This window comes from Pinus tabuliformis, chromosome 7 (assembly GCF_031772625.1).
Source record: "Pinus tabuliformis cultivar Carrire ecotype Pingquan chromosome 7, CPIR1, whole genome shotgun sequence".
NCBI lineage: Eukaryota > Viridiplantae > Streptophyta > Pinopsida > Pinales > Pinaceae > Pinus > Pinus tabuliformis.
Genome location: NC_142293.1, coordinates 1,121,868,174 through 1,121,883,259, shown reverse-complemented (window position 1 = coordinate 1,121,883,259; position 15,086 = coordinate 1,121,868,174). Strand labels below are relative to the sequence as shown.

At 41.9% G+C, this 15,086-nt stretch overlaps 1 protein-coding gene across 3 annotated transcripts in view; it reads right to left on the bottom strand.

The window, feature by feature from the left end:
• LOC149251460 (uncharacterized) overlaps positions 1 to 15,086 on the bottom strand; it is a 194,063-nt gene that overhangs the window by 135,358 nt on the left and 43,619 nt on the right. The window lies entirely within an intron of this gene.

The following is a 15,086-nucleotide window of genomic DNA, read 5'->3' as shown; positions in this document are numbered from 1 at the left end:
TCTCCCTCCTCCAACCCCTTTCACGTCCTTTCCCTTCCTGAAGATTCCCTTGCTCCCTTGAATCAATTTGAGCCTCCCTCTTCCCCCCATTCCATGATCATTCCCTCCTTCCTCCCATCAGATCCACTCCCTCCTAGAATCACTCGAAGCAACTCCAAGGATCAGGGGCCCTCTCTAGATGGTCAAAAGAAGCCGGGAAGAAAGTCTTCCAAACAGCACAGGGATGAGAACGCGCAAAAAGACATAGCTCTAGGACTCCAGAATCCTATAGAGTCTTACATACAAGGATCAATAGATAAAGAAACAACAAGCAAAGATAAGGGAGGGAGAGCAACTCCTCGAATCACACTTTTGAAATGATTAAAATTCTTTCATGGAACAGCAGGGGACTTGGGCATCCCTCCAAAACCAACGCCCTAAAGGATCTTATAAATCAAGAGCAACCATCCATTATCTTATTGCAGGAAACAAAACAGAGAAAGTCAGAAATTAACAAGATTATTGACCATCATAAGCGCTATAAAGGATGTACATGTGAATCCAGAGGGGCCTCAGGCGGGATTACTACTATTTGGAGCCAAGAAGAGTGGAACAATGAAGCTGAAATAATAGAACAACATTGGATAAAGACAGTGTTGAGGAACAACATGAGCAAACAGCAGATTGTAATTTTCAATGTCTACGCCCCTAACCATTACAGGGACAAAGAAGTTTGCTGGGATTCTCTCAGCAAGAACATAATAGAAGAAGACAGCAGCAACATCATCTTAGGGGGCCATTTAAATTTAATATTACATGCCAATGAAAAACGTGGAGGCAGCTTCACTCCAAATCCATTTAGAAATCAGCTGGAAACCATAATGCAAAACGGTGATCTGATCGACATCATTCCAAAAAACCGAAAATACACCTAGAGTAATCGCAGATTGGGTAGCAACAATATAATGGAGAGACTGGATCGGTTTCTGGTTAATATCTCCATTCTTTCCACTTATTCAGCTGTCAACGCCACCATTCTGCCCTTTGTCGTCTCAGATCACTATCCAATTACTTTAGCTATTGATTCGCACTACCCTCTTGGGCCTCTTCCTTTCAAATACAATCATATTTGGAGCGATTATCAAGCAGCGAAAAGTTTGATTCGGCAAACCTGGGGTCAACATGTTGAAGGATCTCCAAGCTTTATATGGGAAAACAAATTAAAAAATGTGAAAAAAGCGCTAAAAAATTGGGCAAAAACACAGTATAATGAAACAGAGGAAAAAAACGAGGTGAAAGCCAAAATTGAAGACCTTCATTGTGCAATAGAAAATCAAGAGTACCATCAGGATGAAAAGATTCAAGAAGAAAATCTTTACAACCAGTTATGCAGTATCAAAAGAGAAGAGGAAGAAAAATGGCGTATAAAATCTAGGCAGACTTGGCTAAAAAGCAAGGATAAGAATACCTCTTTTTTTCATAAGCAAGCCATTGTACGACAAATTAAAAACAACCTAATAGCCATCATAGACAATGCAGGGACCCAACACACTGATCAAACAGCCATCAAAAGTGCTGCCTCAGACCATTTCAAGGAGCTCTTAACTGAAACAGGGGAGGAAGAACTCTATGCTGACCTCCTGCAGCATTTGCCAACAAAAATCACAACAGACTTAAACAAAAGGTTGACAGAAGAGATAAAAGAGGAAGAAATTAAGGAAGCAATTTGGTGCCTTTAGCCCAACAAGGCACCCGGACCGGACGGTTTCCCAATATGTTTTTATAGAGAATATTGGGAATTGATAAAAAAAGATCTCATAAAATACTTCAAATGGATTCAAAGAAAAGGTAAAATAGGAGGCTATACAAACTCAACACACCTGGCCCTCATTCCAAAGGAGAACCGCCCTTCTAATTTCTCCCACTTCAGGCCAATATCATTATGCAACTCTTCCTATAAAATCTTCACAAAAATCCTTGCTTCCCATCTCAAACCTCTCCTGCCGATGTTAATCTCTGAAAACCAAGGAGGCTTTATGGCTAACAGGCAAATCTCAGATTCCATTCTCTTGGTTCAGGAAGCCATTCATTCTAGCCATTCCAGGAATGAAAAGGGCTTCATTCTGAAATTGGACTTGGCCAATGCCTTCGACAGGGTAAGGCATTCATTTCTTTTTGCGGTTCTCCAGAAAATGGGCTTCTCTTCCTCCTTTCTTGATATCATAAGAGCCTGTATCTCTGGGCCTTGGATTGCTCCTCTTATCAATGGTAGACCTGGACCTTCCTTTCGATCCTCAAGAGGATTAAGACAAGGTTGCCCCTTATCCCCTTACCTTTTCCTTTTAATGGCAGAGTCTTTCAGTTGTGCGCTTGACCACAAGAGGCAAGCAGGCTTCATCACTGGTATTAAATTTGAAGATGGAGTGAAAAACATCAATCATTCCCAATTTGCTGACAATACTCTGCTGCTGGGTGGGGTGACTACAATCATAGCTCGAAGATTCAAATCCTTGCTAGATCAATTCATGAGATACTCAGGGGGCCAGATTAACCATCTCAAAAGTTGTATTTACAGATGGAATGCTTCAGCTCAAACGATTCAAAGCATTGCCACCATATTTGGTGTTCCTTGCAAGTTAAATTGGGACTATTTCAGCTACCTGGGAATGCCAGTGAGTATAGGGAATGCAAGGGCAGATGTTTGGGAATTAACCTTAGACAAAATGAAAAGAAAAGTCCAGAAGTGGGGAACTTCATGGCTCAATCCAGCTGGACGGCTGGTGCTCCTCAAATCGGGCCTTTCCTCTCTTCCCCTTTACCAATTTTCCCTGGCACAAGCTCCAGCTTCTTTTCTCCGCAAAATGGACAGTGTTCTCAGATTCTTTCTTTGGCAGGGAGGAAAAAATGAGAGGAAAAAATTCAACTTGGTTGGATGGAAACAAGTCATCCAAAACCAAGAGAAAGGATGCCTTGGCATTAGATCCCCAACTCTCATGAATTTAGCCTTTGGTGGAAAGTTGATATGGAGACTCATGGAAAACCAAACAGCCTGGTGGAAAAAAGTCTTGGAGGCAAAATACCTGAGCCAACCAAGGCAGCATTTGCTTGCGGCTGAGATTCCCAACAGAAACTGCACAAAGATTTGGAAGCTATGTAAAAAAGCCATCACATTCATGGCGCAAAACGTTTCCAAGGTGCCTAAAGGAGGCAAGAAATTCAACATCGGCACTGATAAAATCATGGGAAATCCACCAATCAACAGCCTCCCAGGTATGGATTCAACAATTCTCTTCCTCCAAAGTAAAGGTATATGCAATTTAGACCAAATTTCTCAATGGGATGCAATAACCCATGCTTGGATGCGATGGAATTTTCCTCCCATCCATCAACGCCTCAAAGGCAGCTTTGACAACTTTTGTAAACATCTGCACAGCATTGCTCCCACTTTTAAAAATGACAAGGATGAATTCAGATGGGATCCCACAGGCACCAGCTACACAATCCAAGCAGGCTATGATTATTTAAACAGCAAGGAACACCCAGTGCCAACATGGATACATTGGAAGACTTTGAGGAAAGTAGAAGCAATTCCTAAGGTAAAATTCTTCATGTGGATTCTCTTGAAAGAAAAAACTCTCACTGCAGAGAACCTTAAAAAAAGAGGTATTGTTGGACCCTCCAGATGTCCTAATTGCCAAGAAGCAGAGGAGTCTATATAGCATCTTTTTATCTCATGTCCTTTCGCAGTCTCTTGTTGGAGCAGCATCAATCCTTCCACGCCCCCCATCTGGAATCCTCAGCAATCCATTGGAGAAGCTCTAAATAATTGGAAAAGAAATTACCCCTGGCAATCCATGAAACATAACCCTGCTAAGAGAGTGTGGGACGCCCTCCCATTTGCTCTTTATGGAGGATCTGGATTGCTCGGAACAACATGATATTTAGAGACAAAGAGACTTCAATCAGGCATCTTTGTATCAAGGCAAAAAGTCTGGCGATCGAAACTATTGCTTCTAAGATCACTAAAAAAATTGACATAACTAGTCTATAGGCTGAGGAAAAATATTTCATAAGCAATTTTAATAGACAAGATTAGTATCCCCCCAGCAGTGAAAACCTGCAGCAATCTGGGCAAAGCTAATAGTCACAGATGGAAAATTCAATTAAAGCAGGATGACTTCAACAATTGGCTTCGCTCAAGTAACTCCCACTCCTTGTTCTTTGACGGTGCCTCTAAATCAAATCCGGGAGCGGCGGGAGCAGGGGGCATTATTTTCAATCCTTCTGGTGAACCCTTAGTCTCCTTTAAATGGGGATTGGGGATCCTCTCAAACAACAGAGCCAAGGCTCTGGCCCTCTATCAAGGCATTCTTCAGTTACAGGCTTAGGGAATCAAAAAAGCCCTCATCTTCGGCGACTCTGCCATCATTATTAATTTAATGAACAGCAAGCGGAAAGATCCCAATATTTTCTTGCAGCAAACCATCAGTAGATGCAAAGTCTTGATAACCCATGATCAGGAATTCCAATTCTATCACATTCTTCGATCCATCAACTGAGAAGCTGACAAACGGGCCAGTCAAGCTTGCTCTCGGGCCAAAGGAAGCATTCTCTATAACAATGAAGACTTACACCAATTCCTCCCTTGATTTTCATGATTGTTTTAATTTGTTTATATCAAATGACCCGCGTTTCTGCCAAAGTGTACCCCGACCAAATCCACAGTAATCCCGAGGCCCTCTGTCGCAAGCCGCCAAAAATCCCTTTGTATCCCATTGCAGATTTTGTTGTACCTCTGAATCTAAGCTACTCCTGTGAAATCCGTGATCGCCCAAGCTCCTTTCACGTGATCCAGCATTTCATGGGCCTCTGCCCGCCTGTTATTTATTCCGGGAAGCTTCCCCTTCATCCGCAAGCCCCCATCTTCATGCTCGTTGACCCCTCTGCTCTCTTTCCCTTGTTTAACAGTCAGCTTACGATATCTATTATTGTTTTCGCTTCATTTCATAGGCTCCTTAACGCCCGATCCTTCCTTTCTGCTTTGACAAGGATCGCCATCTTGCCTCATCGCATTCCTGTTTTGCTCATTCATGCTTCCTCTCGCTCAGCATTAGCCTCTGCCTTAAAGTCTGGTATTCACTTTAGCTCTGTCTACGAGTTTCTGAGACCTCCTTCAACTCTCTCCCCTGTTATTCTGATCCTCCTTTGGGTTCCCATTGTCGCTGCTACAGCTTGTGGAAGCCTTCTTTCAGTGTCGCTCCAGGCCAGTTTTGAAGTTCTTTGGATGGACCGCAGTGAAGATTGTCTTCATTGTCGTGACTTACAAGCTGAACTTGAGCAAGTCAGAATGCATCAGCGTCTCTTGGATGAAAAAATTGAAGCTGCTACAAGGATAATCACAGCCAAATATGAGGCCGATCTCAACCTCTTCCTTCATCGCATCTCTTCTCTGCAGGAGTAATTCAACGCTCTAACAAATACCTGTGAGCACATTCAGGAGTCTGTTGATATTCTCAAGTATATGATGGATAAGATCACCACCCCAAGTACCAGTTCCTCTAGTATAAAGATCGTAGAAGCTGACGGACTCCACTGCTCGACAGATCAGTCACATAAGTATAGATTAGATGTTTTGTAAAGTCAGTTTGTTTCTGTTTCAGTTTGTCTGAATTTACACTTGTGTTAGAGTCTTTCAAATCGAATATGAAAGCATTTCAGCGGAATGCTTCAATGTAATTCAGCTGCAAGCTCATCCTATGAGCTCTTCTCTTGTAACACTGGAGCTTAGTCTCCCCTTCTTTTTTTGAATACATCCAACAGCTGATTTTGTGAAAAAAAAAAAAAAATCGAATGGGCCCCATCACCTCCAAAATCAGCCCCAAAATGTAGAAATTAACCCTGTTCCAAAATAATTTAGGAAGGGACATTACAGAACCCATGATTGTCCCAAGCCCTAGTGGGAAATGAACCGCCCCACCTTAAAAAGGGTATATTCACTGCTATATCTTATACATCATGCTCTTACCCCTTTGAACCCCGAGCAGTTAATCAAAGAAAATCATAAAAAGACAAAAGAAATATAAAGAAGGCTGGAAAAATCAAGGCTAGGGCACCTCATGTACTACGATTGCTCCCTCCTACACATTATAAACCCAATTGTGGGCTTCCCTCCTATTAGCTACCCTTGTACCCCAGCATGTTACCCACGGCTGCCCCTTCTCATCCCCTATTTCATTCACCTATTTGTCACATGCCATCACCTTTTGAAAGATGTACCTTGACTATATTATCCCTTTTAGAAGTAGAAACCACCTAATAGGATTATTGGTTAACCCCATTTGGAATTTAGGAGACATTGACACATCTCGAAGCCCATTATGGAGGGGCAACCCATTATCAAGTCCATTTACTCTATCTCTCTAATGACTTGTCGTGTTGGAAGGCTAGGGGACGTATTGGATCTTATGCAAGATTGCAGATGGTCTCCATTTTCAGTTTGGTCTCCTTATACGAGGTCCTAATCCTGCAAAGGGCTACATTGGCACATGTAGGGTGTGCGTTGAGAGTCATGGACCTCCACAATAGTAGACAGCGCTCCATGGATCCCCACAGCCATTCAGAGATTGCTCGTGGATTCACTTATTGGACGAGGAAGATGCACCTAATCCATCATGCCCAATTGGCTCCAGATTTTCACCATACACTTGGCAGATGATCTAGGACTTGCACGATGATGTGGCATCACCTACACCATCATCCTACCCCTTGCAGGAGATCTACAGGAATATTCGATTTGTTTGGAGACCCATGAGGACACTTGTGTGTCCCCACATGTCATTTGGAGCACCACGGGTTATTACAAAGGGCCACCCCCTTGTCCACTACTTTTGAGGGTGCTACTCTTCATTGTGACACCCATGCACCTCATTAGGCCTTTTAGAGGGCCCTACGATATGTGTAGATTATTATTTGACCTCTTGAGAGGCTTACTTTTTCATTTATGAGCTAATTTGGGGGGCTTGTCACCAAAAGTTGAATTATTGAAGCATTATTTTATTTTTGGGGCTTATGTAGGCCAAGGAGGATAATTCGAACTCCTATGTTGTGTATAAATACAAGTGAGATGATTTCATTTCTCATCATCACTTTGGATTGGATCTTTTCTCTCTCTTGAGAATTTCGCACTTCTTCTAGAGGATGAATTGGAGCTTTATGGATGAATTTTGATGTGTGGATATTGGTCTATCTTATCTTGGAGCTTCTCTTTTGTCAATTGTGGATGGTTGGATACACTCTGTTACATTTAGGTACATGATTTTAATGTTATTCTTGTCTTACTTTGTCATATACATTGTGTTGGAAAATCAAAGATATTATATTACGGTTTGATTTTCCTTTCTTGATAATTACTCGTGAGTGTGTTGGCTTCTTTTACTTCTTTATTATTTTATCTTTCATCAAGCAATTATACATAATGAAGATCACAAAAACAAGAGACACAAGATATAGGCACATGCCAGGGAAAAACCCCCCTCGAGGGGAAAACCCAGTCAAAGTAATTCTTCCTTTCAATAGTATTCTTTGAGACTCTTCACCCTAGACCAAGACCAAACTTTCCCTCCACACCATGTCAGCCTCCAAGATCTTCGACCCCTTCTAGCAACTTCGACTAGGCAGCAGTTCCCAGCAACATGCAGCTTCCGGTAGTAGCAAAACCCTAGGAGACTTCGATCTCCTAAACCAAACCATGAAATAGAGAGAGAGAGAGGCACCAAAAGTTTGATTTTCCTCTTCTTTAGAGACTCCCCCAAACTCGCACTTCTTTCCTCCTTCCAGTAGCAGACTTCACACTTCCCAACTCTTCTAGAGATATCAAATTGCTTGAGAGAGTGAGTGCTCCAAATGACTTCGACCTCCTCCAATATATAGGCTTCTTGTGGGTCGAATGGGGTTCCTTAGGCCGACTTGATCTTCCTTAGGCCGACATGATGTGGAGGACACAATTCATATTTGACTTGATACAAAACCATTTTACATGATCCGAAAGCCCAAGAAGGATCTCTTTGAATGTACAATGACTCTATAAAATAAATATTAATACGAGTCCACAATGGGGACTTTGACTAATATAATGATGACCCAAGCATAAAACCCATGCTTTAATAAGTCATTGTTACAATAATAAAAAATATTTCTTTATTCTTTTGACAAGTACATTATATAATGACTCAAGTACATTATTGAAGACCGAACATAATTACTTTTTTCAACACATTGGATTGGGATTTTCGCCATTTCTAGGGCTAATTGTTGCATGCAATCACTGCTTAAAATTGTGGAATTTTGTCTCTATTATAGCATATTTCAATATATGGACCATGTAATGTGAACAAAATCTCCTAGGGGTAATTCTATCAAAGAATTTGACCTTGATAAACCATCTCCTTTGCATATTGAAGTATAAAAGCCGCAAGATTTCTTCTCCTTGACCTAGGAGGCTAGCGAAGTGATCTTGAGGCCTCCTTGACTAAGAATCAAAAATCGTAAGAGATTGTTTGTGTTCTCATGACCTCCCATTCGAGTAGCTTCGCCCACTTTTCCAAGAGTTCAAGTCCTAGTTGGAGCCGGATGTTACCCACCACATGTGGGTAGTATATATAGGAGAAATTTTTTCTCCTAGGTGGTCCTCAGACGGAAGCCAGCAACCCCTTACCATGTCGAGATAGCTCAATGCGCCATTTTTCTCCGCCACCTGGCCAGCCATGTGGTCCCTCGCCCATCTATCATGAATGTATGTTTGAAGGTGGGCCTCCCAACCCCAAAGGTATGACTCTTCATTGGTATAGTTGAGTAGTTTTCCTTACTTGTCATGGGCACTTTTGGGCATGAATTGGTAGTGGGATTCGGCAGAAAGAGTGGGTTAGGTTTGTATTCTCGTCTCCATTGCCCGATTTCGTGGTTACCCTTGTATCTTAGTCCCGTGGGATCTCCTTTACTGGCCATTAGCTTTAGCGTTGGCACTACACGGAAAATCCCGATTTTGGTTGCATGGTCTCGCTTCTTGATACCACCTACATTACTCCCTCTCCACTTACTTGAGCCCCATTCATCTCTTTTCCCATCTGGGTCCACATGTGTCCACTAGGTCCACATAGGGTAAACCTCCCCTTACCTTGTTCACACCTTGGGTCCAGCCTAGAACAATGCCCCAAAGGTTGATGCAACTAAAAAGAAAGTAAAAAGCATAATTTGCCACCCTCAAGAGAAAATGTACCACAAAATGCAAAAGATGGTCAGGACATACAAATTTAGCATGTGGGCAAAAGCCAAACATGAGTTCTACCCCTTATTCATGGCCATCACCCTGGTTCTTATGGGCCCCAAATGAGCCCCCTCCATCATTAAGGAACCCATGATTGTCCCAATGTAATATTCCTAATGAAAATATACAATGTTAAACAAAGCAAACATAACAGAAACACATACAAAAATTTACAGCACATTTATCAACTAGAAATCTCCATGAATTACGTTGATCTAAGCCATTTTATTAATAAATAAGAGCGTACAATGTGGTGCTGGAAAGAGTGCACCTAGGCTTGCTCAAGGCAAGCTAGCTAAGCCCAAATGAACAATAAGAAATCCCTCTCAAATATGTTGCTGCTCTCTCCTGGGTTTGCGCCGAGACTACCCAGAAAATATGTTGCTAGCTGAAAAGAACTGCTGCTAGGGCCTCCTCAAGTGCCTAGAAAATTCGAGGAAATTAACCTCAGGCTCTCCACCAATAACCCACAAAAACACATGAAGGAATTGGCCAAATGTTGACCTTGAAATTTCAGCCCAATTTCCCCTAGCTCCTCTCGCAATTGGCAGGGACCCCTGTTTGACCTCTCAAATCTGCCCAGAAAATTCCGCCGAGTTATTCTTGACCTCTCCTCAATAAACCCAGAAAAAACCAGAAAGGGTTTGTCCTAGTTTTGATGCTCCAAAATTGACCCCCCAAATGTTTGGCCCTCCTCCACAAGCAGAAGATGTAACATGTAGCAAATGTTGCGTTTGTTGCTCGCCAAAATGTTGGAAAAGCCCCCACAACACTTCCCCGGACTCCACCTCAAGTTTCAGCTCCTAACTCCCTTCACTCCACGACTTCCAAGCGTGCCTCCTCCAAGAGTTGTGCAGTCCCTGTATTGTTGTTGTCAATTCTCTCTACAAACTCGCACTCCCTACTGTTGGTACAATAGGTAGGACTCCCTCCTTGGGGTGACACTCAAAGTCCATTGAAGCAAGGGTTGAGATTTCTGCTCGGAGACACTAGTGTGCTAAACACCACTATAGACTTGGGTTTAGCTCAAGTGTGCTATGTCAAAGACATAAGTTCTAAATAGATGAATGAATGACCAAAATGAGTGCCTCTTGCTATATTTATCAAAGAGCCTCCAAGATGCCCATGTGGACCCAGCTCGACTTTCCCCACCAACTTTGCTCCAATGAGAGTGTCTTCCACATGTGGGTCGTAATTCTCCATGGGGTGGCCCCCACACTCCACTAGAGTCGCAATATTTCCCTTCCTTCCTAATGTTTGGCACCCCACTTAATCACGAAATTCATGTGGGACCTTTGAACCCACATCTCCTAAGTGCAAACATAAAATAAGAAAAAGTTGGGCAAGATTAATATTTCCCTTAGCAATATTGCTAAGTGGGAATATCATAGTCCTCGCTGCCAAAACATTGCTTGTCCTCAAGCAATAGTCAAACAATGCTCTCTCTAGTTGTTGCTCCCCATTGTCACTGCAAAAATGTGCCACGGTCCCAGATGTGCCACTAGTTCATCCTTGACCTCTGCATTGACCTGAAATGAAAGAATCCCTCAATACCAGGATCCTAAGCCATCTTGTCCCACCGGAAGCTCCCCTCGCTCCACTCACTATCCTGGCTGGTATAAGTATCAGAAGTCCCTTGTATACCATCAATGAGTAAGGGATCATGATAATGTGGCACTATTCCCAACTCCTCGTGAAGTTGTCCTACCACGTAGGCCATCCCATGCACTCCAGGAGTATACTCTCGAAGATACCACCCAATCCCTGCAGAGATAATGTCTCGCTCACGTGAGCTTTTCTTGATATCATCTCGCTGGCCCACCTGCCATCAATGTGTCATTAAATCCCAATGGAAGACCTGAATGATATTCCCCTGTAGAAATCAGCTCATCCCCAAGGGTAGCTATACTGCCAAGTCCTATGATGTCAGGATCCCACGCTAGTCTAAAAAGGGTGTCACTATGTTGTCGTTGTGCAACTTTGATCATGACAGTCTACCCCACATGCTCAAGTTGTATCCACCTCTCCTGGGACCTGATGGCAAGAAATTTATGAAGTCCCAATGCATCTGGACCAAGCACCTCCATGATGTCACCTCCTACCCATACAACACTCAACCTGATCCGTAGCGACAAGAAGGAAAACCAACCTTGCAATGCGATCAAGGCCTCAACGCTCCCCCACATGTCAAACCAAGGGTGACCTGGATCATCCCCGGTCCCAATCCCACTCACCACGAAGTAGAGTGTCTAGTCGACCAACCAAACCCCTAAATCCCACAGCCAAAATGACTGCGTCACAGTCCCGACAGCTAATAGAACCAACTTGCACCACGTCTCAGGTCCCTACGTGAAATCAATATATGAACTCCATACATCACGAACCAATCTGGTGCGTACCTCCTAAAAGTGCTCCCCAATGCTTCCCAGAGACTAAACATTCGCCTGTAAGCAAGGTCCACCATCGTTGTAGATGCCCCAGAGACACCTCAGAATGTATCACTAAAAGGGGACCATGTATCACCCTGAGTGTGGGCTCAAGGGTGGTGCAAGTGCTACCTCTACAAGAGATCGGACTACTCCCAACCTTGCATCCAGCAACTCGCGTCTTGACCATATGCCACAAACGGAAATCCTCTCTCCCAATGAACTGCGTCCCATCCAACTGTCTCAGATGAACCTCATAGGTCATGTTGCTCGTGATGAAAGAATCAAGAGATGATATCCAAGTCCCCTGTGTTAGTATGCAACGCTAGAGAGTGATAAATGGAAGCTCACGGTCGGCCCTGTGATCAACTCGCTCTCCAAATCTGAGTGTGCCAAACCCAGTGGTGAGACTGAGATTCTACCTTAAGGATCATTGTGATCTCCATTAATTCAAGACAGTGAGAACAGTAAGGGTTCTAAGTTCAATGTATCACATATACATTGATTGCTTATGAAGTAGATCCAACGTGTGATCTTATCTTCCATCTAGGCCGAGATTGTTCATCATTGATACAACGTCTCACCATTATGCCAAGTCTTTGACTGCGGTTATGGCTGCAGTTATGACTGCGTATACAGCGAATAAAGGTATCACATGAACAACGTATTAGCTGTCACCATGACTACATATGAACAGTAGCTCCACTCCATTGCTGCGTATATTAAAAGCATTCTAGACCAGCGTATCTTCATACACAGCGTATTATATTGTTGCGTACATTCTGGATCAGCATATATTCATACACAGCGTATTACATTGCTGCGTACATTCTGGATCAGTGTAGCTGCGTACATTCTGGATCAGCGTAGCTGCATACATTCTAGATCAGCGTAGCTACGTACATTCTAGATCAACGTATCTGCGTACATTCTGGATCAGCATATATACATAGCGTATTATGTCTTATTGACCAACGATGTCTCAGTGACCAGCGAATTCATGTAGCTTCTTGCTCCTTGATTGCGGCTCCTTTCTTCTTGACTGCAGCTTTATCTTTTTGCAATTTTAGTCCTCTTCTCGACTGCGGCTATTACTTCTGGACATCGTAGAGTATAAGGTTTATGTACAGTGTGTTAGGGCCTGTTCATAAGGCTTCTTGACAGCATGTATTGAGCCTTTCCTTAACCACGTTGACTGCAGCTAGGGCATGGCTTGACTACGGCCAGAATACTCCTTAGACAGCGTACAAGTGTCTCTATTTGTAGATCGACCTGTGGCTAGGGCATCACCATTAGACCAGCATATTATTCTTGGTGTCTCACTCCTTCTCCAAAAACCCAAGACGTGGAGAGGAGGAGATCACCTCAAGAATGTCTTCCAAATGACATCAAAACTCTTCTATTTATACTAAAACGTATGTGATGAATAGACATGACGTTTGGGCTTCTAGAGCCTACGTAAGAGCTGGTCGGCTTGATAATAATTACATAATCGAAATAAATTCATATCTCCATAAATACTTATCGGAATTGGATGATCTTTGGATCAATCCTACACCTCTCGATGAGAGGGATCCAATAAAAATATCAGCTGCCATAAATAAGCTGACCCAGATGGAGTTTGGCCCTAGTTGCCAATTTAACACTTGGCCTCTCTTCCTTAGCTATTGTCCTCTTGAGCCTTTTCCTTGGCCTCTAGCCCTCTTCTAGCCCTAATTTGACCCTTAGTCATTTCTGAAATTTTTTAGAACTAAATATTGGTGAGTTTTGCAAGTAATTTTAGCCCTAGATTGGTGCTTTTAGGTGGCATATTCATTGAAGAATTTCCGGACATATTTGACAAGTGATCTAAAAGGCCTTGGGCCTAGGGTTTGCTCTCTAAACCCTAAATTTTTCACTGTTTTTCTACTGTTGTAAATTTATGTTATAACAATGATATAAATGTCCTAAAACTACATCTAATTGGTCAAAATAACTCAAAATTCGAAGAAAAAAATAAATTCTCCTAAAATTTGGCCACTTGGGCATTGATTATCTAGCCTAAATTTGATTTTTTGCTTGCTGGAATTTTACTGCATAACTGAATATATCAGATCTGAACTTTTCTGAATAATTCACTTAAAAGCTCAAAAACTCAAATTTTTCAATTTTGGCAATTTTCCCAAGTTTTGGGCTAAATTTGGCTCTTGTTGTGGCATAGCTAACTCGCTGATTTTCTGATCTAATCATTATTGTAACAATTTTTTCAGATCTGATATTTTCTGAATATCACACCTAAAGGTCCTAAAAATCAAAGTTTTTAGTTTGGAAAGCTAATTTTAAGTGTTGGGCATGTTTTGGTACTTATTGTAACATTGACATACCACTGTTCACACACTTTCTTACTGCTGTAATAAGTGAATCAAATCTAAAAAATTTCTGAATATTGCATCTTAAAGTGGGCTAAACTCATTGGCTAATCATTGGAGATATTTATGTTTTATGTACTTGGAAAATTTCATGATTTGAAGCGATTTTCTTACTATTGTCATAAGACTAAGAAGTGCTGAAATTTGTGAAGTGTTACTGTTGATTTTCGATATTTGGAATCTAACATTAGCTTGTCTTGTTTTAAGTTACAAGAATTTCCAACTTTTACACTTAAAGCACACATACACTTAAGTTTTAAATTGTTGATCTTGTTGATGGTATAAGCATTTGAAATCTAATTGGCATTGTGATAAGAACATCTTGAATAATTGTGATTGGCATCTTGTGGTCATTGGCTAATTGACAATTGGATAATTTGTCCTAAGTATCTTGTGGATTGATTCATTGGCACTTGTATCCTTAAGCACTTGTCTTGTTTTAAGATTGTCTTCTAATTGTTATTAAGTACTCTTGTCATGAAAGGTTAATCACAATTTAAGTACTTAAAGACTAAATCAATCTTAACTCAAGTAACTTCACTCAACCATCTTGCACAAGCATTCTAGTTTTAGCCTTGCACTTAATAAATTACCTCCAAGCATAAGCTTGGTTGATAGACTCCTAGGACAACCTTCTCTCATTTAGCTTGAGGGATTCAACCATTCTTAGTGGTTAACATAGTGACCTTGCAATTGTCAGAGCCACAATCTCTGCAGCGCTGGAGGCACTGGGTGGTTGGAACACAAGGGGAGGTATCGTTAATTAAGCCGCTGCTTTCTTCCTGTTGACTTCCATCTCATAACCTATTCGGAACATTGTTTCTTGAAACAGTTAAGGGAAAGGTTTCATCTAGATTAGGCATATAATCTAAAACTAACCAAGATCCTTGCATTTCACCTAGATCTTAGGAGTTGCATCGCATATAGGTTAGTCAATTATATAAGCAGCAA